This window comes from Ovis canadensis, chromosome 8, assembly GCF_042477335.2.
Source record: "Ovis canadensis isolate MfBH-ARS-UI-01 breed Bighorn chromosome 8, ARS-UI_OviCan_v2, whole genome shotgun sequence".
Classification (NCBI taxonomy): Eukaryota; Metazoa; Chordata; class Mammalia; order Artiodactyla; family Bovidae; genus Ovis; species Ovis canadensis.
The window spans coordinates 54,280,785-54,306,285 of NC_091252.1; the positions used below are offsets into that span (position 1 = coordinate 54,280,785).

The window sequence follows — 25,501 nt, forward strand, 5'->3', positions numbered from 1 at the left end:
TCTATAATCAAAGCTTTTGATACTCCAAGTATTTTATTTTTAAATATCTACCTTTTAATCTGAAGATAAGCTTTAATTCATTTTCTAGCTTTTTTGTCTATCATTTGATCAGTTATTTTGTTTTTGTTTTTGTTTTTTTGCAAAATACAGAGAAAAATTTCACTTACATAGGTAAATAATTACCAGTAGTAAGTTTCTGTTTTTAAACAACTTACCACATAGTTTGAGGATACTATTTCTTTTTTTTGTTTGTTTTTTGTTTTTTGTTTTTTTTTTTTTTTAGTTTTTTATTTTTTAAATTTTAAAATCTTTAATTCTTACATGCATTCCCAAACATGAACCCCCCTCCCACCTCCCTCCCCATAACATCTTTCTGGGTCATCACCATGCACCAGCCCCAAGCATGCTGCATCCTGCGTCAGACATAGACTGGGGATTCAATTCACATGATAGTATACATGTTAGGATGTCATTCTTCCAAATCATCCCACCCTCTCCCTCTCCCTCTGAGTCCAAAAGTCCGTTATACACATCTGTGTCTCTTTCCCTGTCTTGCATACAGGGTCGTCATTGCCATCTTCCTAAATTCCATATATATGTGTTAGTATACTGTATTGGTGTTTTTCTTTCTGGCTTACTTCACTCTGTATAATCGGCTCCAGTTTCATCCATCTCATCAGAACTGATTCAAATGAATTCTTTTTAACGGCTGAGTAATACTCCATTGTGTATATGTACCACAGCTTTCTTATCCATTCATCTGATACTATTTCTTTCATTGATTCAGAGTTTGAATAAACAATAATAGGAGTTTTAAAAAATGAATATTGAATGCTATATTAAAGCCACTCTTATTCTTTAGTGTAAAAGACAAGGAAAGCATTCACAACTTATAATAAGGCTGAAAATTCTCAATAGTGAAATGTTTTCATGATACAATATTCAGTTGTCATTGTTCAACCATTACTTAGAAAACATTCTCTACTGAGCATATAACTTAACTCTCTTGACTGTGTGTAATAGAATGCATACAGTTTTTACATTTACTCAAGTTATGTAACAAAGTTTTAAAAAGAACAACCATTATACAAATACATAGCTATATAGTTAAGATTAAGAACTTTGTATTCATTGAAACGATGTCTAAGAAAGTGAAAACACAGATCACATACTGGGAGGAGATACTTGGCATACATATATATACACATATATGTATGTAACTGAGAAAATCTTCATATCCAAAGTATGTACGAACTCCTAATATTAGAAAAAGAGAAAGAATCCAATAGGGAAGATATGGACAAAACACTTGAAAAAGCATTTCACAAAAGAGGACAGTTTCACATGGCCAATAAATATTTGAAAAGATTTACAATGTTGTTAATTATCAGGGAAATGTGAATTAAAACTAAAGTTAGGTTTTTTTTTTTTTTTATACACCAAAATGGCTAACATTAAATGGTCAGTAAATTACAAGAATTGAAGAAGATGTAGAGTTAAGGGAAATCTCAGACATTGCTGGTTGGAATGCAAATTAGTATAATCCTTTGGAATATGTTTTAACACAATCTAGTAAAGTTCTTACCTGGAGAATCCCAGGGACGGGGAGCCTGGTGGGCTGCCATCTATGGGGTCTCACAGAGTCGAACATGACTGAAGCGACTTAGCAGCAGCAGTAAAGTTGAACATACTTTTACCCTATGATCCAGCAAACTCACGTCTAGAATTATATCCAGAAAAACTGTATAATTATATGTGTGAAAGTACAGAGGAATAGAAATGCTTAGAGCAGTGAGTTTCATATTAGTAAATACTAACAAACAACTTAAATGCCCAACAAACTATAATGAATACTTAAAACGTGAAATATTCACACATTGTATGAATAATCAACAAACTCTACACAATAAGAATACGTGACTCACAAAATATTTAGTGAAAGAAACTCAGTTTTTAAAACTTACATATTTTTTGTTTCGTTTAAAATTTAAAAGACTGGGGGGCTTGACTCTAATATTTAACATCACATAATCATGTAACAATAACCTAAAGAATATCATATAAAGGATTATCATAAAAGCCAAGATATTGGTTATCTTTGGAAGAACAGATGAGAGGGGCTGGGAGAGGACAGAAAGGAAACTTCAAAGGTGATATCTATATTCTGTATCTTCCTCTAAGTCAATCAATGTGTTCATTTTATGATAAAAGCTCAAATTTTTATTTGAATACTTTTATATATGCATGTTATACTTTAACAATAAGATGGGTTTTAAAATGCAATAGAATGTAGATATTTCCTTGAGGGGGTCCACTCTATGTCCATCTGGACCATTTACCAAGGTAGTCATAGACCAGAGATCTGACAGTGGTTACCCAGAAGGTCAAACTTTTAATCATACTGTAACTTTTGTTTGTTTATAAAACTAAATGACAGTTATACTCTAGGGTGTGTATCAAAGATCAAAGCAAAGGAATACAAATCCAGTCACTGAAACAAATGCAACTTAGAGAAGATGATAATGGAAAGAAGGAAAAAGTGAGAGTAAATGCTAGAAATAAATCTACATGTATTTTTACTAACCACTGATCAAACATGCTATCTGAGAATTGGTCAACCTAGGTCAGAGTCATAAAGGAAAAAATAACAATTATTCCAGTGGTCATGTATGGATGTGAGAGTTGGACTATAAACAAAGCTGAGTTCCAAAGAGTTGATGCTTTTGAACTGTGGTGTTGGAAAAGACTCTTGAGAGTCCCTTGGACTGCAAGGAGATCCAACCAGTACATTCTGAAGGAGATCAGCCCTGGGATTTCTTTGGAAGGAATGATGCTGAATCTGAAACTCCAATAATTTGGCCACCTGATGTGAAGAGATGACTCATTTGAAAAGGCTCTGATGCTAGGAAAGATTGAGGGCAGGATGAGAAGGGGACGACAGAGGATGAGATGGTTGGATGGCATCACTGACTCAATGGACATGGGTTTGGGTGAACTCTGGGAGTTGGTGATGGACAGGGAGGCCTGGCGTGCTGTGGTTCATGGGGTCACAAAGAGTCAGACAAGACTGATCGACTGAACTAACTGAACCAATTCTATATCATATGGACTCTATTAAATATTTGACCATGGATTTTTAATGTCATGTAAAAATGCAATCTTGTTCTATTATCATCAAGTCATTTTAAGGCTCTTCAAAGAAATATGTATGCAGCACCCAAGACCAAATCTATATATATTTTTTTGACTATTACACTTGGCCACCAAAGTCCAATGTGATCTTTTGTTAAGCTAGATTGATTAGACATTCTTTCGTCTAGGTTAAAAACAAAAACCCCATTTCCACTTTTTCCTAGTCTACATCTATTCTAAAATTTGGGTAGTAAGAGAAAGTCAGTCCAAAGAAAAGCATATCCTCATGTGTAAGAACAGAAGAAGCTTTCCCTAAGAATTAGTGAAATGTTGATCCAGCAGTTATCTTCCAAATGAGCAGTTAGTTACCCAAGATTCACTAGTGGAAGAAATATGAACATCCTAAGAAATGGGTTTCCAGAAATAATGAACACATCTAGGATTATGGTGCTGGCTCTTGAACTATCTGTATCAGCATTTCTACTTAAGAACAAAGATGGCCAGAAAGGTCAACAGGGAATATTGTACACTCCTGGAGTCAGAGAGTTGGGCATCTATGCTTTGTCCCTGATCGAGTCTAATAATAAAGGCTGTTGTTCACTGAATTTCTATGCAACATGCCATGACAGACACTGATCTAAATATCTAAATAAGACACTATCTTATTTATATGTCATAAAAATTCAATGAGGAAGTTTTATTATATTTCATAAGTAGCAAAAGAAAGAGTCAGAGCCAAAATGAATTTCATGAGGTCATGCCTGGTAATGGGTCTGACAGTTCATGGCTCATGGCAGGTGCACGTCGGCTTTCAGTCAGCTGAGGGCAGGACCCCGGGAAGGAGGTGTGGTCCCTGTGATGGATGTATCCCTGACAACATTGCAACAGCCCAGGGACAGAGTGGAGTGACAACATTCTTCCCTGTGACCCTGGGACATGCTGATTTCTTTTCAAGTAGCTAGATGCCCTCTCAGCTGCTGTCATCAGGTATTTCTTAGCATGGCAGGTGTGTCTGGGTTCCACAACCAAAAAGAGACTGAGGCTTCATCCAGTTATTCTGACTTTAAACTTTTCTGTTCTCTCAAGTTTCGGATACCTGCCACTGCTTGGGCAAGGAACTTAAGTTTCTCTAAGCCCCAGTAGGGTGCAGCAGCTGTACTGTGGCACTACAGTGGTGGCTGCATGGTGCTGGAGTGATTGTGAAGAGATACCCCTTGCCCAAGGGCAAAGAAGCCCCAACAAGACCGTAGTTGCTGGAGTGGTGGCTGTGCAGCACTGGAGAGACTTTGAGGTGCCATCCTATGTCCAAGGGCAAAGGAGAAACCCCAGAAAGATGATAAGAGGGGTGAAATTGCATTTAGAATCAAACCCCATACACAGCAGACACGCTCAGAGGGCTCAAACAAATCTTGTGTGCACCAGGACCCAGAGATCCCATAGACTGAGACAGAACAGTGTTTGGGTGTTTTCTGTGGAAGTACAGGACAACAATGAACTGCTGCAGAGGCAGGGGCTCTGGGTAGAGCAGACTTGATAATGGCACAAGCCCTCTTGGAGGAGGTTGCCATTAACCCCAACAGGGAGCTGCCAGAACTTACACAGGACTGGAAAAATAGACTCTTGGAGGGCACAAACAGAAACTTGTGCATACCAGGACTCAAGAGAAAGGAGCAGTAACCTCACAAGAGATTGACCCAGATTTGCCCATAAGTGTTCAGGAGTCTCTGGCAGAGGCATAAGGCAGTGGTGGCCTGCTGCAGGATTGCTACTGTGTGTAGCAGTACAAGCATGGGACCTTTTCAAGGAAGTCACCATGATCTTCATTACTAGCACCATAGTTTCAGCTCAGTTTGGTTCAGTCACTCAGTCGTGTCTGACTCTTTGTGACCCCATGAATCGCAGCACGCCAGTCCTCCCTGTCCATCACCAACACTTAGAGTTCACCCAAACTCATGTCTATCGCTCCAGTGATGCCATCCAGTCACATCCTCTTCTGTAGTCCCCTTCTGCTCCTGACTCCAATCCCTCCCAGCATCAGAGTCTTTTCCAATGAGTCAACTTTTTGCATGAAGTGGACACAATATTGGAGTTTCAGCTATAGCATCAGTCCTTCCAATGAATACCCAGGGCTGATCTCCTTCAGAATGGACTGGCTGGATCTCCTTGCAGTCCAGGGAACTCTTAAGAGTCTTCTCCAACACCACAGTTCAAAAGCATTAATTCTTCGGCACTCAGCTTTCTTCACAGTCCAACTCTCACATCCATACACGACCAATGGAAAAACCATAGCATTGACTAGATGGACCTTGGTTGGCAAAGTAATGTCTCTTTGAATATGCTATCTAGGTTGGTCATAAATTTCCTTCCAAGGAGTAAGCATCTTTCAATTTCATGGCTGCAATCACCATCTGCAATGATTTTGGAGCCCCCAAAAATTAAGTCTGATGCTGTTTGCACTATTTCCCCATCTATTTCCCATGAAGTGATGGGACCAGATGCCATGATCTTCATTTTCTGAATGTTGAGCTTTAAACCAACTTTTTCGCACTCCTCTTTCACTTTCATCAAGAGGCTTTTGAGTTCCTCTTCACTTTCTGCCATAAGGGTTGTGTCATCTACATATCTGAGGTTATTGATATTTCTCCTGGCAATCTTGATTCCAGCTTGCGCTTCTTCCAGCCCAGCATTTCTCATGATGTACTCTGCATAGAAGTTAAATAAGCAGGATGACAATACCAGTGCTTCCTGACCTGCATATAGGTTTCTCAAGAGGCAGGTCAGGTGGTCTGGTATTCCTATCTCTTTAAGAATATTCCACAGTTTATTGTGATCCACACAGTCAAAGGCTTTGGTATAGTCAATAAAAGAGATATAGATATTTTTCTGGAACTCTCTTGCTTTTTAGATGATCCAGTGGATGTTGGCAATTTGATCTCTGGTTCCTCTGCCTTTTCTAAAACCAGCTTGAACATCTGGAAGTTCATGGTTCACATATTGCTGAAGCCTGGCTTGGAGAATTTTGAGCATTACTTTACTAGCATGTGAGGTGAGTGCAATTGTGCGGTAGTTTGATCATTCTTTGGCATTGCCTTTCTTTGGAATTGGAATGAAAACTGACCTTTTCCAGTCCTGTGACCACTGCTGACTTTTCCAAATATGCTGGCATATTGAGTGGAGCACTTTCACAGCATCATCTTTCAGGATTTGAAATAGCTCCACTGGAATTCCATCACTTCCACTAGCTTTGTTCATAGTGATGCTTTCTAAAGCCCACTTAACTTCACATTCCAGGATGTCTGGCTCTAGGTGAGTGATCACATCATCATGATTATCTGGGTCGTGAAGACCTTTTTTTGTACAGTTCTTTTGTGTATTCTTGCCACCTCTTCTTAATATCTTCTGCTTCTGTTAGGTCCATACTATTTTTGTCCTTTATTGAGCCCATCTTTGCATGGAATGTTCCCTTGGTATCTCTAATTTTCTTGAAGAGATCTCTAGTCTTTCCCATTCTGTTGTTCTCTTCTATTTCTTTGCATTGATCGCTGAGGAAGGGTTTCTTATCTCTCCTACTAGTCTTTGGAACTCTGCATTCAGATGCTTATATCTTTTCTTTTCTCCTTTGCTTTTTGCTTCTCTTCTTTCCACAGCTATTTGTAAGGCCTCCTCAGACAGCCATTTTGCTTTTTTGCATTTCTTTTCCATGGGGATGGTCTTGATCCCTGTCTCCTGTAGAATATCACAAACCTCCGTCCATAGTTCATCAGGCACTCTATCTATCAGATCTAGGCCCTTAAATCTATTTCTCACTTCCACTGTATTAAAATAAGGAATTTGATTGAGGTCATACCTAAATGGTTTACTGGTTGTCCCTACTTTCTTCAATTTAAGTCTGAATTTGGCAATAAGGAGTTCATGATCTGAGCCACAGTCAGCTCCCAATCTTGTTTTTGCTGACTGTATAGAGCATCTCCATTTTTGGCTGCAAAGAAAATAATCAATCTGATTTTGGTATTGACCATCTGATGCTGTCCATGTGTAGAGTCTTCTCTTGTGTTGTCGGAAGAGGGTGTTTGCTATGACCAGTGCGTTCTCTTGGTAAAACTGTATTAGCCTTTGCCCTGCTTCATTCCATATTCCAAGGCCAAATTTGCCTGTTACCCCAGGTGTTTCTTGACTTCCTACTTTTGCATTCCAGTCCCCTGTAATGAAAAGGACATATTTTTTGGGTGTTAGTTCTAAAAGGTCTTGAAGTCTTCATAGAACCATCCAACTTCAGCTTCTTCAGTGTTACTAGTTGGGGCATAGACCTGGATTACTGTGATATTGAATGGTATGTCCAATGAGTGGTGGCTGCACAGGTACAGGAGTGCCGAGAGGAGCTGCTCCACATTCAAGGTCAGAAGGGGTGTCTATGAGGAGATACCTATCGTTCAAGGTAAGGAGCAGTGGCTGCACTTTGCTGGAGCAGCCGTGAAGAGATATCCCACATCCAAGGTAAGAAAAACCCCAGTAAGACAGTAGGTGTTGCGAGAGGCATCAGAGGGCAGATACACAAACCATGATCACAGAAAACTAGTCAATCGCATCACATGGACCACAGCCTTGTCTAACTCAATGAAACTAAGCCGTGCCATGTGGGGCCACCCAAGACGGGCAGGGCATGGTGGAGAGGTCTGACAGAATGTGGTCCACTGGAGAAGGGAATGGCAAACCACTTCAGTATTCTTGCCTTGAGAACCCCATGAACAGTATGAAGAGGCAAAATATAGGATACTGAAAGAGGAACTCCCCAGCTCGGTAAGTGCCCAATATGCTACTGGAGATCAGTGGAGAAATAACTCCAGAAAGAATGAAGAGATGGAGCCAAAGCAAAAACAATACCCAGTTATGGATGCGACTGGTGATAGAAGCAAGGTCCGATGCTGTAAAGAGCAATATTGCATAGGAACCTGGAATGTTAGGTCCATGATCAAGGCAAATTGGAAGTAGGCAAACAGCAGATGGCAAGAGTGAATGTTGACATTCCAGGAATCAGCAAACTAAGATGAACTGGAATGGGTGAATTTAACTCAGATGATCATTATATCTACTACTGTGGGCAGTATTCCCTTAGAAGAAATGGAGTAGCCATCATGGTCAACGAAAGAGTCTGAAATGCAGAACTTGGATGCAATCTCAAAAATGACAGAATGATCTGTTTCCAAGGCAAACCACCATAGTTTACCCCAGGTAAAAATAAGAGAGGAACACAGCTCCACCCATCAACAGAAAATTAGATTAAAGATTTACTGAGCATGGCTCCACCCATCAGAAGCAGACCCAGTTTCCCCCTCAGTTGGTCTCTCCCATCAGGAAAGTTCCCTAAGCCTCTTACCATTCTCCACTAGAGGATAGACAGACTGAAAGCCACCATCACAGAAAACTAGCCAATCTGGTCACATGGCCCACATCCTTGTCTAACTCAATGAAACTATGAGCCATGCCATGTAGGGCCACCTGAAATGGACAGGTCATGGTGGAGAGTTCTGACAAAACATGGTCCACTAGATAATGGAATGGCAGACCACTTCAGTATTCTTGCATTGAGAACCCCACGAACAGTATGAAAAAGCAAAAAGATAGGACACTGAAAGATGAACTCCCTAGGTCAGTAGGTACTCAATATGCTACTGAAGATCAGTGGAGAAATAACTCCAGAAAGGATGAAGAGACAGAGCCAAAGCATAAAAATAAAAAAAAAATAAAAAATAAAAAAAAACACACACACACACACACAAAAACAAAAAAACACCCAGTTGAGGTTGTGACTGATTATAGAAGCAAAATTGGATGCTGTAAAGACCTATATTGCATAGGAACCTGGATGTTAGATCTATGAATCAAGGCAAATTGGAAGCAATCAAACAGGAAATGGCAAGAATGAATGTCAATATTTTAGGAATCAGTGAACTGTAATGGACTGAATTGGGTGAATTTAACTCAGATGACCATTATATTTACTACTGTGGGCAAGAATCCCTTAGAAGAAATGTAGGAGCCATCATAGTCAACAGAAGATTCCAAAATGCACTGCTTGGGTGCAATCAAAAATGACAGAATGATCTCTGTTCATTTCCAAGGGAAACCATTCAGTATCAGTGTAATCCAAGTCTATGCCCCGACCAGTAATGCAGAAGAAGCTGAAGCTGAATGATTCTATGAAGACTTACAAGACCTTCTAGAACTAACACCTCCAAAATATGTCATTTTCATTATAGGGGCCTGGAATGCAAAAGTAAGGAGTCAAGAAATACATGGAGTAACAAGCAAATTTGGCCTTGGAATACAGAATGAAGCAGGGCAAAGACTAGTAGAGTTTTTCCAAGAGAACGCACTGGTCATAGAAAATACCCTCTTCCAATAACACAAGAGAAGACTCTACACATGGACAGCATCAGATGGTCAATACCAAAATCAGATTGATTATATTCTTTGCAGCCAAAGATGGAGAAGCTCTATAGAGTCAGCAAAAACAAGACTGGGAGCTGACTGTGGCTCAGATCATGAACTCCTTATTGACAAAGTCAGACTTAAATTGAAGAAAATAGGAAAACCACTAGACCATTCAGATATGACCTAAATCAAATGCCTTATGATTACACAGGGGAAGTGAGAATACATTAAAGGGATTAGATCTTATAGACAAAGTGCCTGATGGACTATGGGCAGAGGTTTCTGACATTGTACAGGAGAGAGGAATATAGAACATCATCAAGGGAAAAAAAATGCAAAAAGGCAAAATGGTTGTCTGAGGAGTGCTTACAAATAACTCTGAAAAGAAGAGAAAGGAAAGGCAAAGGAGAAAAAGAAAGGTATACCCATTTGAATGCATAGTTCCGAAAAATAGCGAGGAGAGAAATGTAAGCCTTCGTCAACTGATCAGAACCAAGAAATAGAGGAAAACAATATAATGGTAAAGACTAGAGATATCTTCAAGAAAATAAGAGATACCAAGGGAATATTTCATGCAAAGATGGGCTCAATACAGGACAAAGATGGTCTGGACCTTAGAGAAGCAGAAGATATTAAGAAGAGGTGGCAAGAATACACAGAAGAGCTGTACAAAAATATCTTCACAACCCAGAAAACCATGATGGTGTGATCACTCACCTAGAGCCAGACATCCTAGAATGTGAAGTCAAGTGGGCCTTAGAAAGCATAACTATGAACAAAGCTAGTGGAGGTGATGGAATTCCAGTTGAGATGGATGATGCTGTGAAAGTGCTGCACTCAATATGCCAGCAAATTCAGAAAACTCAGCAGTGGCCACAGGACTGGACAAGGTCAGTTTTCATTCCAATTCCAAAGAAAGCCAATGCCAAAGAATGCTCAAACTACCACACAATTGCACTCAGCTCACATGATAGTAAAGGAATGCTAAAAGTTTTCTAAGCCAGGCTTCAACAGTACATGAATTGCGAACTTTCAGATGCTCAAGCTAGATTTAAAAAAGGCAAAGGAACAAGAGATCAAATTGACAACATCGTTGGATCATCAGAAAAGCAAGAGAGTTCCAGAGAAACATCTATTTCTGCTTTATTGACTATGCCAAAGCCTTTGACTAAATGGATCACAACAGACTGTGGAAAATTCCAAAAGACATGGGAATACCAGATCACCTGACCTGCCTCTTGAGAAATCTATATGCAGGTCAGGAAGCAACAGTTAGAATTGGACATGGAACAACAGACTGGATTTAAATAGGAAAAGGAGTACGTCAAGGCTGTATGTTGTCACCCTGCTTATTTAACTTATATGCAGAGTACATCATGAGAAACGCTGGGCTGGAAGAAGCACAAGCTGGAATCAAGATTGCCGGGAGAAATATCAATAACCACAGGCATGCAGATGACAGCACCCTTATGGCAGAAAGCTAAGAAGAACTAAAGAGCCTCTTGATGAAAGTGAAAGAGGAGAGTGAAAATGTTGGCTTGAAACTCAACATTCAGAAAATTAAGACCGTGGCATCTGGTCCCAACACTTCATGGGAAATAGATGGAAACAGTGGAAACCATGACAGACTATTTTTCTGGGCTCCTAAATCCCTGCAGATGGTGACTGAAGCCATGAAATTAAAAGACGCTTGCTCTTTGGAAGAAAAGTAATGACCAACCTCAGTTCAATTCAGTTCAGTTGCTCAGTTGTGTCCAACTCTTTGAGACCCCATGAATCGCAGCAGGCCAGGCCTCCTTGTCCATCACCAACTCCCGGAGTCTATCCAAACCCATGTCCCTCAAATCGGTGATGCCATCTAGCTAACTCATCCTCTGTTGTCCTTTTTTCCTCCTGCCCCCAACCCTTCCCAGAATTAGGGTCTTTTCCAATGAGCCAATTCTTTGCATTAGATGGCCAAAGTATTAGAGTTTCAGCTTCAACATCAGTCCTTCCAATGAACACCCAGGACCAATCTCCTTTAGGATGAACTGGTTGGATCTTCTTGCAATCCAAGGGACTTTCAAGAGTCTTCTCCGACACTACAGTTCAAAAGCATCAATTCTTCGGCACTCAGCTTTCTTCACCAATCTAGGGAGCATATTAAAAAGCAGAGACATTTCTTGCCAACAAAGGTCCATCTTGTCAAAGCTATGGTTTTTCCAGTAGTCATGTATGGATGTGAGAGCTGGACTATAAGGAAAGCCGAGTGCTGAAGAATTGATGCCTTTGAGCTGTGGTGTTGGAGAAGATTCTTGAGAGTCCCTTGGACTCCAAGGAGATCCAACCAGTCCATCCTAAAGGAGAGCAGTCCTGAGTGTTCACTGGAAGGACTGATGTTGAAGCTTTGGCCACCTGATGCAAATAACTGACTCATTTGAAAAGACTCTGATGCTGGGAGGGATTAGGGGCAGGAGGAGAAGGGGATGAGAGAGGATGAGATTGTTGGATGGCATTACCGACTCAATGGACTTGAGTTTGTGTGAACTCCAGGAGTTGGTGATGGACAGGGAGGCTTGGGGTGCTGCAGTTCATGGGGTCGCAAAGAGTCGGACACAACAGAGTGACTAAACTGAACTGATGCCTTGTAATTAGGGGAGCTGAGATTTTGATCATGAACTTAAACACTCCTGAACAGTTTTGTTTTTTTTTTTTCACTATACCACACTGACTGAGGCTTTTCCCATACTGCACCCTTCAAATAGGAATATTTAAATACACTTTTTGATTACCAGTTATTAAAACACAAATTAAAAAGAAAAGCAGAGAAAGGGAAGGAATTTAGAAGACCAAGAAAATCAAGGGAACAGATTAAATTCTGCTATTAGACATAACATGCTGCTGCTGCTGCTGCTAAGTCGCTTCAGTCGTGTCTGACTCTGTGCGACCCCATAGACGGCAGCCCATGAGGCTCCCCCGTCCCTGGGATTCTCCAGGCAAGAACACTGGAGTGGGTTGCCATTTCCTTCTCCAATGCATGAAAGTGAAAAGTGTAAGTTGCTCAGTCGTGTCCGGCTCTTAGCAACTCTATGGACTGCGGCCCACCAGGCTCCTCCATCCATGGGATTTTCCAGGCAAGAGTGCTGGAGTGGGGTGCCATTGCTTTCTCCAAGACATAGCATAGGATATTTTTATTTTTAAAAAATGAAGGTAGAATTAATAGATGGGTTAATTTTATAGAATTGCAAAGGATATTAACATTATTATTTATAAATAGCAGAAATCTCTAACAACTATTTTTGTTATAAATTATGAAAGAGGTCATTTAAAAATAAGTCTTTTGAAAGATTCTTTTACCCGTAGATCGGAGAACATATAGATTTCCTCACCATCAAATATTACTCAGAATAAAGGGTTAAATTAAATTCCTATTGGATAGCCAAAAACAAATCATTGAGTATATTTATGGTAACATCTTGACTTTACTATTATATAAAGTGTTCTGGGAAAATTTTCCAAGAAATTGAATCATGAGAGGGATGGACCATTGGCCTGATTAGTATGGCAAGTCTTTTACACTAAAGAATCTATTATTATGACTAGTTATCAATGTCTAACTTACTTAGATTTTCTCTTTTCAATCTTTTTCTTCACTCACTATATAAAAATCTATAATTTCTACTACAAAGGTAGATACTAACCATTTAAAGCTGCATTCCAAATTACTATGATGAATAAAAGTGTTTAATAATTGTAATAACTTTGTAACCCCTTGACAATCTTACAGATAATTATTATTTTAGACTATAAATACTACCTCCAAAAGGCAAACTGTCATCTACTTTGAATCATATAATTGTCAGTCTTCTGTTCAAAGTTCTAAACCATAGCAACAGAAATTTACTTACCATTTTAAGGAATGCAGGTATGAAACTAAAGAATAATTAGGTAAGAATCCAATAGACAGAAATTTAGGGATGGTTAAACATTTAATATAATTTTGTTATGTGTTTTCTTGTATTTATATTTATATACATGTACATTTATATATGCATTTAGTATTCCATATATAAAATATATATTCTATATGGACATAAACATATGCATATTCTATGTATACATGTGTTCCATATATCTGTGATTTTATATACACACACATATATATGTATATCTATCTATCTATATATATATATATATGAAGATTAAATAGAAATTCATGGACATGAAAGTTTTACTTGCTCAGTTGTGTCTGATTCTGCAACCCCATGGACTGTAGCCTGCCAGACTCCTCTTTCCATGGGATTTTCCAAGCAAGAATATGAGGCTGGGTTGCCATTTATTTCTCCAGATGATCCTCCCCACCCAGGGATTTGAACCTGGGTCCCTTGCATTGTAGATAGACTCTTTACCATCTGAGCCACCAGGGAAGCATGGAAATTCATAGCCCATCGCCTTTAAAATTATTAGGGATGAAACATGAAATTGTTCTTCAAGCATCTTGTTTTAGACATCTAAAATTATATTATGTGAAAGACAAATCAATATGCTTATTTTCAAGGGGGATTTAATTGGAGATTTGATGGAGATTTGATTTATTTTATAGCTATTTTCAGAAGTTCAGCAGTACCTCGGTATCACTTTGATTAAGACTTTTCATGAAGTGAAGTGGCTCAGTCGTGCCCGACTCTTTGCCACCCCATGGACTATAGCCTACCAGGCTCCTCCATCCCTGGGATTTTCCAAGCAGGAATACTGGAGGGGGTTGCCATTTTCTTCTCCAGGAGATCTTCCCAACCCAGGGGTCGAACCTGGGTCTCCCGTATTGCAGGCAGATGCTTTAGCCATCTGAGCCACCAGGGAAGTCTTTTCATAATGACTTTTATATAATAGGTTGCCAACAGAAACATTCTTTATGTAATATTAGCATTTCTTATTATTATTTAAGAAGGACCCTAATTACAAATCCAAGGGAAGTATAAAAATTATATTCAAGGAAAAATAATCTGAACCGTCCTGAATTTGAGCTTACTTTCAATACTGTGATAATTTTTTTTATTTTTCTTTTTGAGAAATCTAGTAACTTTGTGTCTTGCAAGCAACATTTTTATGAAACTTTGAAGTTCAATTGTCTAATCTACAGCTTGTCCTAAATCAACATGTGTGTTTGGCAGTGTATCAGGGGCCAGCTGTGAAAGTGTCAAAGGGAAAACATATATTGATTATTTAGATACCATGTAGATACAGCCCCAATAATATAATCTGCTCTGTTAAAATACAAACAAAAATAAAGCTCACCAAATTGGTTATTACTTTTGCATGCATAAGACTGGTCATTTGATTGAATTTTAGGGTTGTGATTGTGTTGACAAACACTCAGAATATGTAACTTTGTATTAAAAGAGAGGTTCTGCTGAGACCCTAATACGGTAGATAGAACTATGAGGAGAGATAAAAACTTATATTCCCAAAGTGAGTTCTGAGAGCCATTTGTCTAATTCTCAAATCTTTCACCTGAATCCTGGATGCAAAATCTAAAATGTGAGCAATGGAACTGAGTGAGTATTCTCATGATGACCTACAGGAGATGTTGTTGCCGCCTCAGATTTAGCCTGAACTCAAGAGTTTCCCCAGGGAGAGCGTGTGTGTATGCTTCCCATTGGGATGTACAGGAAAGGGGAGATTCTGTTCAAAAAAGTAGCTTGGTAAGGAAGATGGGAAGTGGACAGCTGGATTACTAGGAAGATGTGGAAGGCATAAAGCCAGATGTGAGAATCTAATCTAGTAAAAAAGATTTTAATCATCAAAAAAAAAAAAAAAAGACTAGCTATTATGAATACAGCTGGGTGTCTGTCACTTGAATTTAGGTCTTTGAAATGAAAATGAATGTGAAGGGGAGAAAATGGTAATCTCACTTTGTAAAGCTTGGATCTCAAGCAGCACTGCTTTGAGACCCTCTAGTGGGAAGTGGTATTATGGGGAAAAAAAGATTTCTTCCTTGTTATATCCCTTTTGATATAGTTGTCATACTATTTTGGAACCATTAATGTTTGGTGGCTGGAACAAGTGAGAGACAGAATCAGGGGCATGGAACACAGAAGGATATACTTGGGAAAACGGTGAAAACATCCCTGTAACTGGTGAAAAACTTTGAGTTGTTTGATATAGAAGTTAAATTTTTGGCAGTGCATCAGGGATTTCCAAGGGGATGTGAACGCCATGGAAAGCAGGATGAAGCAGGCTTAATCATGGCAACTTTGAGGACACATAAAAGAGCAGTAGAAACTGCAACGTTCAGTGGAGTAGAAGTGTGCTCCGGGGCAAGGAGGGGGGGTGGGGGGGGGGGTGGGGGGGGGTGGGGGGTGGAGCAGCTAAATCTAACACAATGGTAAAAATCATGTTGATCCCACTAGAGATGGCTAGTCCTGGTGATCTGTGCAATATACACAAATACCAACTCTTAGAAACAGAAAATGGCTCTAGCAGAGAAGAAGCTGTTGCCCCAAAGAAAGTAGGATTTGTCATAAGCACGCATAGAAGCCAGAAAACTCTCCAGAGTTCTTGAAATCTTGGCAATGGATTGTGTGCCAGGGTGAGCTGTGGAAACTGAATTCCTACACTTGCAAGTAGTAGCACAATCCAAGAGATTTTGAGTTATGCTAAAATAATTTACCCACATGGGTAAGTGGGACTACATATCAGCGTTTAAACAACTAAAATTATGATTTCTTAAAATTTTCTCTCAATTTCTTTGAATAACAGGGCAATTCTTTTTCCTAGAAAAATCTTAGTGAACCAATCTTATTTTGCATTGAACTGCTGCTGCTGCTAAGTCACTTCAGTCGTGTCCGACTCTGAGTGAACCCAGAGTGACCCCCGTCCCTGGGATTCATCAGGCAAGAACACTGGAGTGGGTTGCCATTTCCTTCTAATGCATGAAAGTGAAAAGTGAAAGGGAAGTCGCTCAGTCGTATCCGACTCTTAGCGACCCTATGGACTGCAGCCTACCAGGCTCCTCCATCCATAGGATTTTCCAGGCAAGAGTACGGGAGTGGGGTGCCATTGCCTTCTCCGTTGCATTGAACTAGATTTCTTCAAATTATAAAGGGAAATTGCATGAAAATGTAGATGATCCTATTGTTCTTTAAACATATAATTTTAATAGCTGAATTGTATTGAATAAATATTACACTGTTTACAAACATTCCCAATTATATGATATTAAAGTCATTTCTAAATTAAATATCATGAATAATGCCTCACTAAATAAATTTTGCTTAGTACTTTCCACCTCTCCACCCTTCTACCACCCTCATGTAATTTCCTTATGTTAGAATTAAAGAAATGGAATTTGCTTATGTTGTTTAGCATATATTACAAAATTACTTTTAAAATTAGTTATATAAATTGCACTTCTACAAGTGAAGTTAAAATATGCACATTTACTTCTCTTTTACTAACATAAAGTGTTTCTTGCTGCTGCTGCTGCTGCTATTGCTACTGCTGCTGCTAAGTTGCTTCAGTCATGTCCGACTTTGTGTGACCCCATAGACGGCAGCCCACCAGGCTCCCCCATCCTTGGGATTCTCCAGGCAAGAACACGGGAGTAGGTTGCCATTTCCTTTTCCAATGCATGAAAGTGAAAAGTGAAAGTGAAGTCGCTCAGTAGTGTCCCACTCCGCTCAGTAGTGTCCCACTCCGCTCAGTAGTGTCCCACTCTTAGCAACCCCACGGACTGCAGCCTACCAGGCTCCTCCGTCCATGAGACTTTCCAGGCAAGTGTGGAGTGGGGTGCCATTGCCTTCTCCAAAGTGTTTCTTAATCATGGAAACAGCAAGAGAGTTCCAGAAAAACATCTATTTCTGCTTTATTGACTATGCCAAAGCCTTTGTCTGTGTGGATCACAATAAACTGTGGACAATTCTGAAAGAGATGGGAATACCAGACCACCTGACCTGCCTCTTGAGAAATCTATATGCAGGTCAGGAAGCAACAGTTAGAATTGGACATGGAACAACAGACTGGTTTTAAATAGGAAAAGGAGTACGTCAAGGCTGGATATTGTCACCTTGCTTATTTAACTCATATGCAGAATACATCATGAGAAACCCTGAGCTGGAAGAAACACAAGCTGGAATCAAGATTGCTGGGAGAAATATCAATAACCTCAGATATGCAGATGACACCACCCTTATGGCAGAAAGTGAAGAGGAACTAAAAAACCTCTTGATGAAAGTGAAAGAGGAGAGGGGAAAAGTTGGCCTAAAGCTCAACATTCAGAAAAGGAAGATCATGGCTTCCGGTCCCATCACTTCATGGGAAATAGATGGGGAAACAGTGGAAACAGAGTCAGACTTTATTTTGGGGGGCTCCAAAATCATTGCAGATGGTGACTGCAGCCATGAAATTAAAAGACGCTTTCTCCTTGGAAGAAAAGTTATGACCAAACTAGATAGCATATTCAAAAGCAGAGACATTACTTTGCTGACTAAGGTCCGTCTAGTCAAGGCTATAGTTTTTCCAATGGTCATGTATGGATGTGAGAGTTGGACTGTGAAGAAGGCTGAGTGCCGAAGAATTGATGCTTTTGAACTGTGGTGTTGGAGAAGACTCTTGAGAGTCCCTTGGACTGCAAGGAGATGCAACCAGTCCATTCTGAAGGAGATCAGCCCTGGGATTTCTTTGGAAGGAATGATGCTAAAGCTGAAACTCCAGTACTCTGGCCACCTCATGCGAAGAGTTGACTCAATGGAAAAGACTCTGATGCTGGGAGGAATTGGGGGCAGGAGGAGAAGGGGACGACAGAGGATAAGATGGCTGGATGGCATCACTGACTCAATGGATGTGAGTCTGAGTGAACTCCGGGAGTTGGTGATGGACAGGGAGGCCTGGTGTGCTGTGATTCATGGGGTCGCAAAGAGTTGAACACGACTGAGCAACTGAACTGAACTGAACTGAAATTGAAATGGATGTTTCATTCATGGTTAAATTGGCATTTCTTTACTTCCTAATAAGTATTAGATTTTTTAAGTTAGGTATTATTTATGATGACTATTGACATTTTTTACCATTTACATTTTGAAGTTTTAGTGTTGCACATAAAGTTATGATTTAATTTTTAATTATCTACTTTATATTGCAGCAAATGGCTTTAAAACATACTAATTTTTCTTCATATTAAAAACATAGAATGTGCTTATATTTGTCAACTTTTTTTGCATTTTACCTCATTGTTTCTAAATTTAGAAAATTGCTTCCCATCAAACGCACCCAGATTAAAAGATATTCATTTAATTTTCTTCTGTTTTTATAAATATATAAATATTCAGTGTACTTGAATAGGCTTCCCTGATAGCTCAGTTGGTAAAAAATCCACCTGCAATGGAAAGAAAAAGATGGTGGAAGAGTAGGTAGATGTGGAGTACATCTCTCTCAATGGATAGAACGGGAATACTCCTTCAGACACAGCAGTGCATGCAGAACACCAGCTGAGAGCAGACAGGAGTACCTGACCAGAGGGAAAGAATATATAGACCGATGCAAAACTCGTTAGGATGAAGCAACTAGGGAAAAAACAGAGGTGTTAGTTGGACTGGACCTGCCCTCGGTGGGTGGGAGAACTGCAGCATGGGGTCCAATCCCCACATCGGGGCAATTGTCTAAGTCAGAGGAGAAACATTTAAGGCTGGGAGTGAAACAGCTGATCTGTGGCAGCCTAACTGGAATGAGAATCAGACAGTCCTTGCTGTAGCCATACATACCCCGGTCAGGGACATAGATCTCCTGGAAGGTGCAATGGCTGGGAGCTGGAGTTTAGGATTGTGGAGCAATCCCAGGGCAAGGACTACTGTTGACTGTGGAGAGACAGATCCAGGGGATGTGAGGGAGGAGATGGTGGTGGGAAATGCCTGTGGAGGAAAGCCAGGCAGCCATGGAAGCAAGGCAACACTGCTGAGTAACACTTAGGGGATGGAACCAAAACCTCTCTCCACCCAAATGCTGGCATTGGAAGCTGAACAACAGGGAGGCTGGCTGATCAAAGGCCTGATGAACTGAACTACAGAGTAGGACCCCACCCAAGGTGCCCCTTAAGTGCCTAATGTGCCAATTTACAGAGAAGGACCCCAGTCAGGGTGGCCCCTCTACTTGCCTGATGCACTGAACAACAGGTAAGGACCTCAAGCAAGGGAGTCCGCTAAGTGCCTGAACAGATGGAGCTACAGAGAAAGATTGGCCAAAGATGATTTTTTTTTAATTTTTATTTTTACTTTATTTTACTTTACAATACTGTATTGGTTTTGCCATACATTGACATGAATCCACCACGGGTGTACATGCATTCCCAAACATGAACCCCCCTCCCACCTCCCTCCCCATAACATGTCTCTGGGTCATCACCATGCACCAGCCCAAGCATGCTGTATCCTGCGTCGGACATAGACTGGCGATTTGATTCTTACATGATAGTATACGTGTTTCAATGCCATTCTCCCAAATCATCCCACCCTCTCCCTCTCCCTCTGAGTCCAAAAGTCCATTATACACCTCTGTGTCTTTTTTTCTGTCTTGCATACAGGGTCGTCATTGCCATCTTCCTAAATTCCATATATATGTGTTAGTATACTGTATTGGTGTTTTTCTTTCTGGCTTACTTCACTCTGTATAATCGGCTCCAGTTTCATCCATCTCATCAGAACTGATTCAAATGAATTCTTTTTAATGGCTGAGTAATACTCCATTGTGTATATGTACCACAGCTTTCTTATCCATTCATCTGCTGATGGACATCTAGGTTGTTTCCATGTCCTGGCTATTATAAACAGTGCTGCGATGAACATTGGGGTACATGTGTCTCTTTCAATTCTGGTTTCCTCGGTGTGTATGCCCAGCAGTGGGATTGCTGGGTCATAAGGTAGTTCTGTGGGAACCCTCCTACACTGTTGGTGGGAATGCAAACTAGTACAGCCACTATGGAGAATAGTGTGGAGATTCCTTAAAAAATTGCAAAGATGCTTTCTGATTGCCAGCTATAAGAGGCTCGAAAAAAGACTATGATAGGGCCATAACTTTTGTGGAAGAGGTAGTCGGTGTCCCTGCACACTTGGTGCCGCGAGGGTCCCTGCAAGCCAAGGAGCTGCACCACCTTCATGCTCCACTCTCACTGGGGCAGAGCTGCCACAGGCAAAAAAGTCTTGTGTCTATGCATGCAAAGCCACTTCAGTCATGTCTGACTCTTTGCAACCCTGTAGACTGTGGCCTACCAGGCCTCTCTGTGAGGATGGGGAGTTCTCCAGGCGAGAATACTGGAGTGTATTGGCCAATACTGGTTGCCATACTCTTTTAGAGCACTATATTTCCTGCTGCCCTAGCTGCCAACACCCCTGAGTACCTGGTGCTGCCAGAACCCCTGCAACACAAACAGCTGCTCCACCTCCATACCTGGCCCTTACAGAGGGCAAACCCAAGTCGTTCAAGGCAGCCTCAGGAGCAAACTTCAGTGGACAACGCACATGCAGAGATGGAAATAAAACCACAATTGAGACCCAGGGGCAGTGTGACTAAAGAAGACCCTAAACCTCCCCACCAGCTGTACAAGCTGCAGCTTAAATCCACACAATCAACTAGGCAGACTCTGTGTCTATGGAATATATAAAAGGTCATTGAGAGCTCTCACAAAAGAAAATGCTCTAGTTCTGAGAGCTGTGGACATTGGAGGCAAGAATGCACAGAAGTAGGACAAGATTAGAATCTGAGTTGCCTCCACAACAGGTCCAGAGATCAGCACAGTGTTGGAGGGCATCCTAGGGAGGTGAGGGTGTCTGTGACTCCCAGAAAGGGAAAGGACTCTGACAGCAGTGACTGAAGAAAAGCATTTATTATTCTTATGTTTTGACCTGTTCTGTAGATTCTCTTGGATTTTTTCACCCACCCCCATGCTGTTTTAGTTGTCGATTTTATTTTCACTATGAAATCTAATTAAGCTTTGTAACATTTTTTCTTTCTTTCTTTTTTTTTTTTTCCACAGTCGCATATTTTATTGTTGCTATAAACCTCTGCCTCCACGTTGGGCTTTTGCAGTTCTAGGGAGTTCCCCCCCCCCTTTTTTTTTCTTTTCTCTTTTAATTTTAATTTTTTAACTTATTATTATTTTATCTAAATTTATTTCTTTGCTTTTCCTACTGTTCTTTTCCCCTTGCAGTTAATCTTTAATGTATATAAATCTTCCTTATCGCCTTCTATTTAACTTTGCATATCTATTCTTTCTTTTTTTTTTTCTTTCCTTTCCTTTCAACATATTTGTTAGTTTAATTTTCATGGCTTTATTCTCCACTTGGCACCTTGCTTTAGTTTTCTTTTCCAGTTTGTGCTTTAGTTAGTTTTGTTCTGGTAGACATGATTTTTGGTTTCCTTTGTTTGCTGGATCAACCTATTGTGCTTTATTTTTGTTGGACTGCTTTGATTTTGCTTATGGATGTATAAGTATATGTGTATATTCAGCTACACTCTATATTGTTATAAATCTCTGCCTCTACATTAGACTGTTGCAGTTCTGCAGAGTTTTCCCTTTTTTTCCCTCTTTTCTTTCTTCTTCTGTTTTTTTCCCTCTTTTTCTAATTTTAATTTTTAATTTTTTAAACATTATTATCTTTCTACATTTATTCCTTTGCTTTTCCTACTGTTCTTTTACCCTTGAAGTTAATCTTTAATATATATAAATCTTCTTGATCTACTTATATTTAACTTTACATGTCTATACTTTCTTTCCTTCATTTCCTCTCAACATATTTGTTTTATTTTCATTGTTTTCTTCCCCATTTGGCATCTTGGTTTAGTTTTGTTTTCCACTTTGTGCTTTAGTTAGTTTTGTTTTTAATTGGTAAATATAATATTTGATTTCCTTTGTTTGCCAGGTCAATCTATTGTACTTTATTTTTGTTGGACTGTTTTGACTTTCCTCATGATTGTAGCAGTATTTGAGTATATTCTATTATTTTAATTATTATTTGCCTAATTTTGTAACTGCCATGGTTCATCTTTGGTTTCTCATTTTTGAATATTTGTTTTACTATCACTTAATGCCAAAACAAACCACTTGTGGAGCCTTCATTCCTGATCAGAGATCAAACCCTGAGCCTTTGCAGTGGGAGAACTGACTCCAAGACCCTAGACTACCAGAGAACTAACCCTAGGAAGTATCAAATAGTGAGAACTCACACAAAGGAAACCACTTGAATACAACCACCCAAAGACCAATAGCACCCTGATTACTATATCTACACAACAAACAAAATAAAAATACAAACTCAATCATCAGCAGACAGGATTGCTACCTAACTCAGCCTTGCCCATCAGAGGAAAAACAAACAAAAACTTGGCACAAATCTCACCTTATATGAAGCTTACACAAACCACTGGACCAACCTTAGGAGGGCAGAAACCAAAAAGAAGAAATAATTTAACTCTGAAGCCTGGGAAAAGGAGACCTCAAACAAAATAAGTTTAAAAAAAAAAAATGAAAAGGCAGAGAAACACTAGACAAGTGAAAGAATAAACTAGAAACTGAGAAGTCCAAAAAGATGAAGAGGAAATAGGCAAACTCTCTGAAAAAGAATTCAGAATAATGATAGCAAAGATGATCAAAAGCCTTGAAAACACAATGGAGAAAATGCAATAATGAATCAGTGAAGAACTAGAAGAATTAAAGAATAAACATATGGAGACAGGAAACACAATTAGTGAAATTTAAAATATTTTAGAAGGAACCAATAGCAAAATATCTGAAGCAAAAGAATGAGTCAGTGAGCTGGAAGATACAATAGTGGAAATAACATCTGAAGAGCAATATAAAGACAAAAGAATGAAAAGAACTGAGGATAGTCTCAGAGACCTCTGGGACAATATCAAATACACCAACATTCAAATTGTAGGTGTCCCAGAAGAAGAAGAGAAAAAGAAAGTGTATGAGAAAATTTTTGAAGAGATTATGGGTGAAAAGTTTCCCAACATGGAAAAGGAAATAGTCAATCAAGTCTAAGAGTTGCTAAGAGTCCCATACGGGATAAACCCAAGGAGAAACATGCCAAGACACATACTAATCAAACTAACAAAGATTAAACACAAAGAAATAATATTAAAAGCAGCAAGAGAAAAGCAACAAGTAACATATAAGGGAAACTCCATAGGCTTAACAGCTGATCTTACAGCAAAAACTCTGCAGGCCAGAAGGGAATAGAAGGATATATTTATAGTTTTAAAGTACTGAAAGAAAAATCTAAAACCAAGATCACTGTACCTGGCAAGGATCTCATTCAAAACTGATAAAAAGCTTTTCAGACAAGCAAAAGTTAAGAGAGTTCAGTACCACCAAACCAGTTTTACAGCAAATTTTAAAGGGACTTTAATAGTCAAGAAATACAACAGAAGAAAAAAAATCGACAAAATCAACCCCAAATAATTAATAAAATGACAATAGGAACATATATATCAATAATTACTTTAAATGTAAATGGATTAAATGCTCCAACCAAAAGACACAAATTGGCGGAATGGATACAAAAACAAGACATATATATATATATATACTGTCTACAAGAAACCCACTTCAAACCTAAAGACACATATAGACTGAAAGTGAGAGGATGGAAAAACATTTCATGCAAATGGAAAGCAAAAGAAAGCTGGAGTAGCAATCCTCATGAGACAAAATGGACCTTAAAATAAAGAAGATTACAAGTGATAAGGAAGGACACTACATAATGATCTAGGGATCAATCCAAGAGGAAGATGTAACAGTTGTAAATATCTATGTACCCAACATAGGCGCACCTCAATACATAAGACAAACACTGCTGCTGCTGCTGCTGCTAAGTCATTTCAGTCCTGTCTGACTCTGTGTGACCCCAGAGACAACAGCCCACCAGGATCCCCCTTCCTTGGGATTCTCCAGGCAAGAACACTGGAGTGGGTTGCCATTTCCTTCTCCAATGCATGAAAGTGAAAAGTGAAAAGGAAGTCTCTCAGTCGTGTCCGACCCTCAGCGACCCCATGGACTGCAGCCTTCCAGGCTCCTCCATCCATGGGATTTTCCAGGCAGGAGTACTGGAGTGGGGTGCCATTTCCTTCTCCGAAGACAAACACTAACAGACCTAAAAGGAGAAATTGACAGTAACACAATAATAGTAGGAGACTTTAACACCCCACTCACACCAATGAACAGATCATCAAAACAGAAAATTAATAAGGAAACACAAGTCTTAAATAATACATTAGATGAGATGCATCTCATTGATAACCTTCAGGACATTTCATTCAAATGCAGAAGAATACACATTTTTCTCAAGTGTGCATTGAACATTCTCCAGGATAGACCACTTCTTGGGTCACAAATCAAACCTCAGTAAATTTAAGAAAATTGAAATCATATCAAGCATCTTTTCCAACCACAATGCTATGAGACTAGATATCAATTACAAGAAAAAAAAACTGTAAGAAACACAAACACATGGAGATTAAACATGTTTCTAAATAACCAACAGATTACTTAAGAAATCACAAGGGAAATCAAAAAATTTCTAGAAACAAATGAAGATGAGAACACGGCAACTCAAAACCTACAGAATGCAGCAAAAGCAGTTCTAAGAGGGAAGTTTATAGCAATACAACTCTACCTCAAGAAACAGGAAAAACACTGAATATACAACCTAACTTTACACCTAAAACAACTGGGAAAAGAAGAACGAAACCTCCGCAAATTAGTAGAAGGAAAAAAATTATAAAGATCCGAGCAGAAAAAAATGAAAAAGAAGTGAAAGAAACAATAGTAAAGATTAATAAAACTAAAAGTTGGTTCTTTGAAAAGATAAATAAAATTGACAAACATTTAGCCAGATACATCAAGAAAAAAAGAGAGAATAAAATCAACAAAATTAGAAATGAAAAAGGAGAGGGTACAACAGACATT

General features: G+C 39.4%; 1 long non-coding RNA gene across 1 annotated transcript in view; it reads right to left on the minus strand.

Annotated features, from left to right (window-relative positions):
* LOC138445331 (uncharacterized) overlaps positions 1 to 25,501 on the minus strand; it is a 140,018-nt gene that overhangs the window by 38,256 nt on the left and 76,261 nt on the right. Inside the window, exon 2 of the long non-coding RNA XR_011258814.1 lies at positions 1,586 to 1,720. This is a non-coding gene — a long non-coding RNA (uncharacterized lncRNA). The remainder of the gene's footprint in view (positions 1 to 1,585; positions 1,721 to 25,501) is intronic.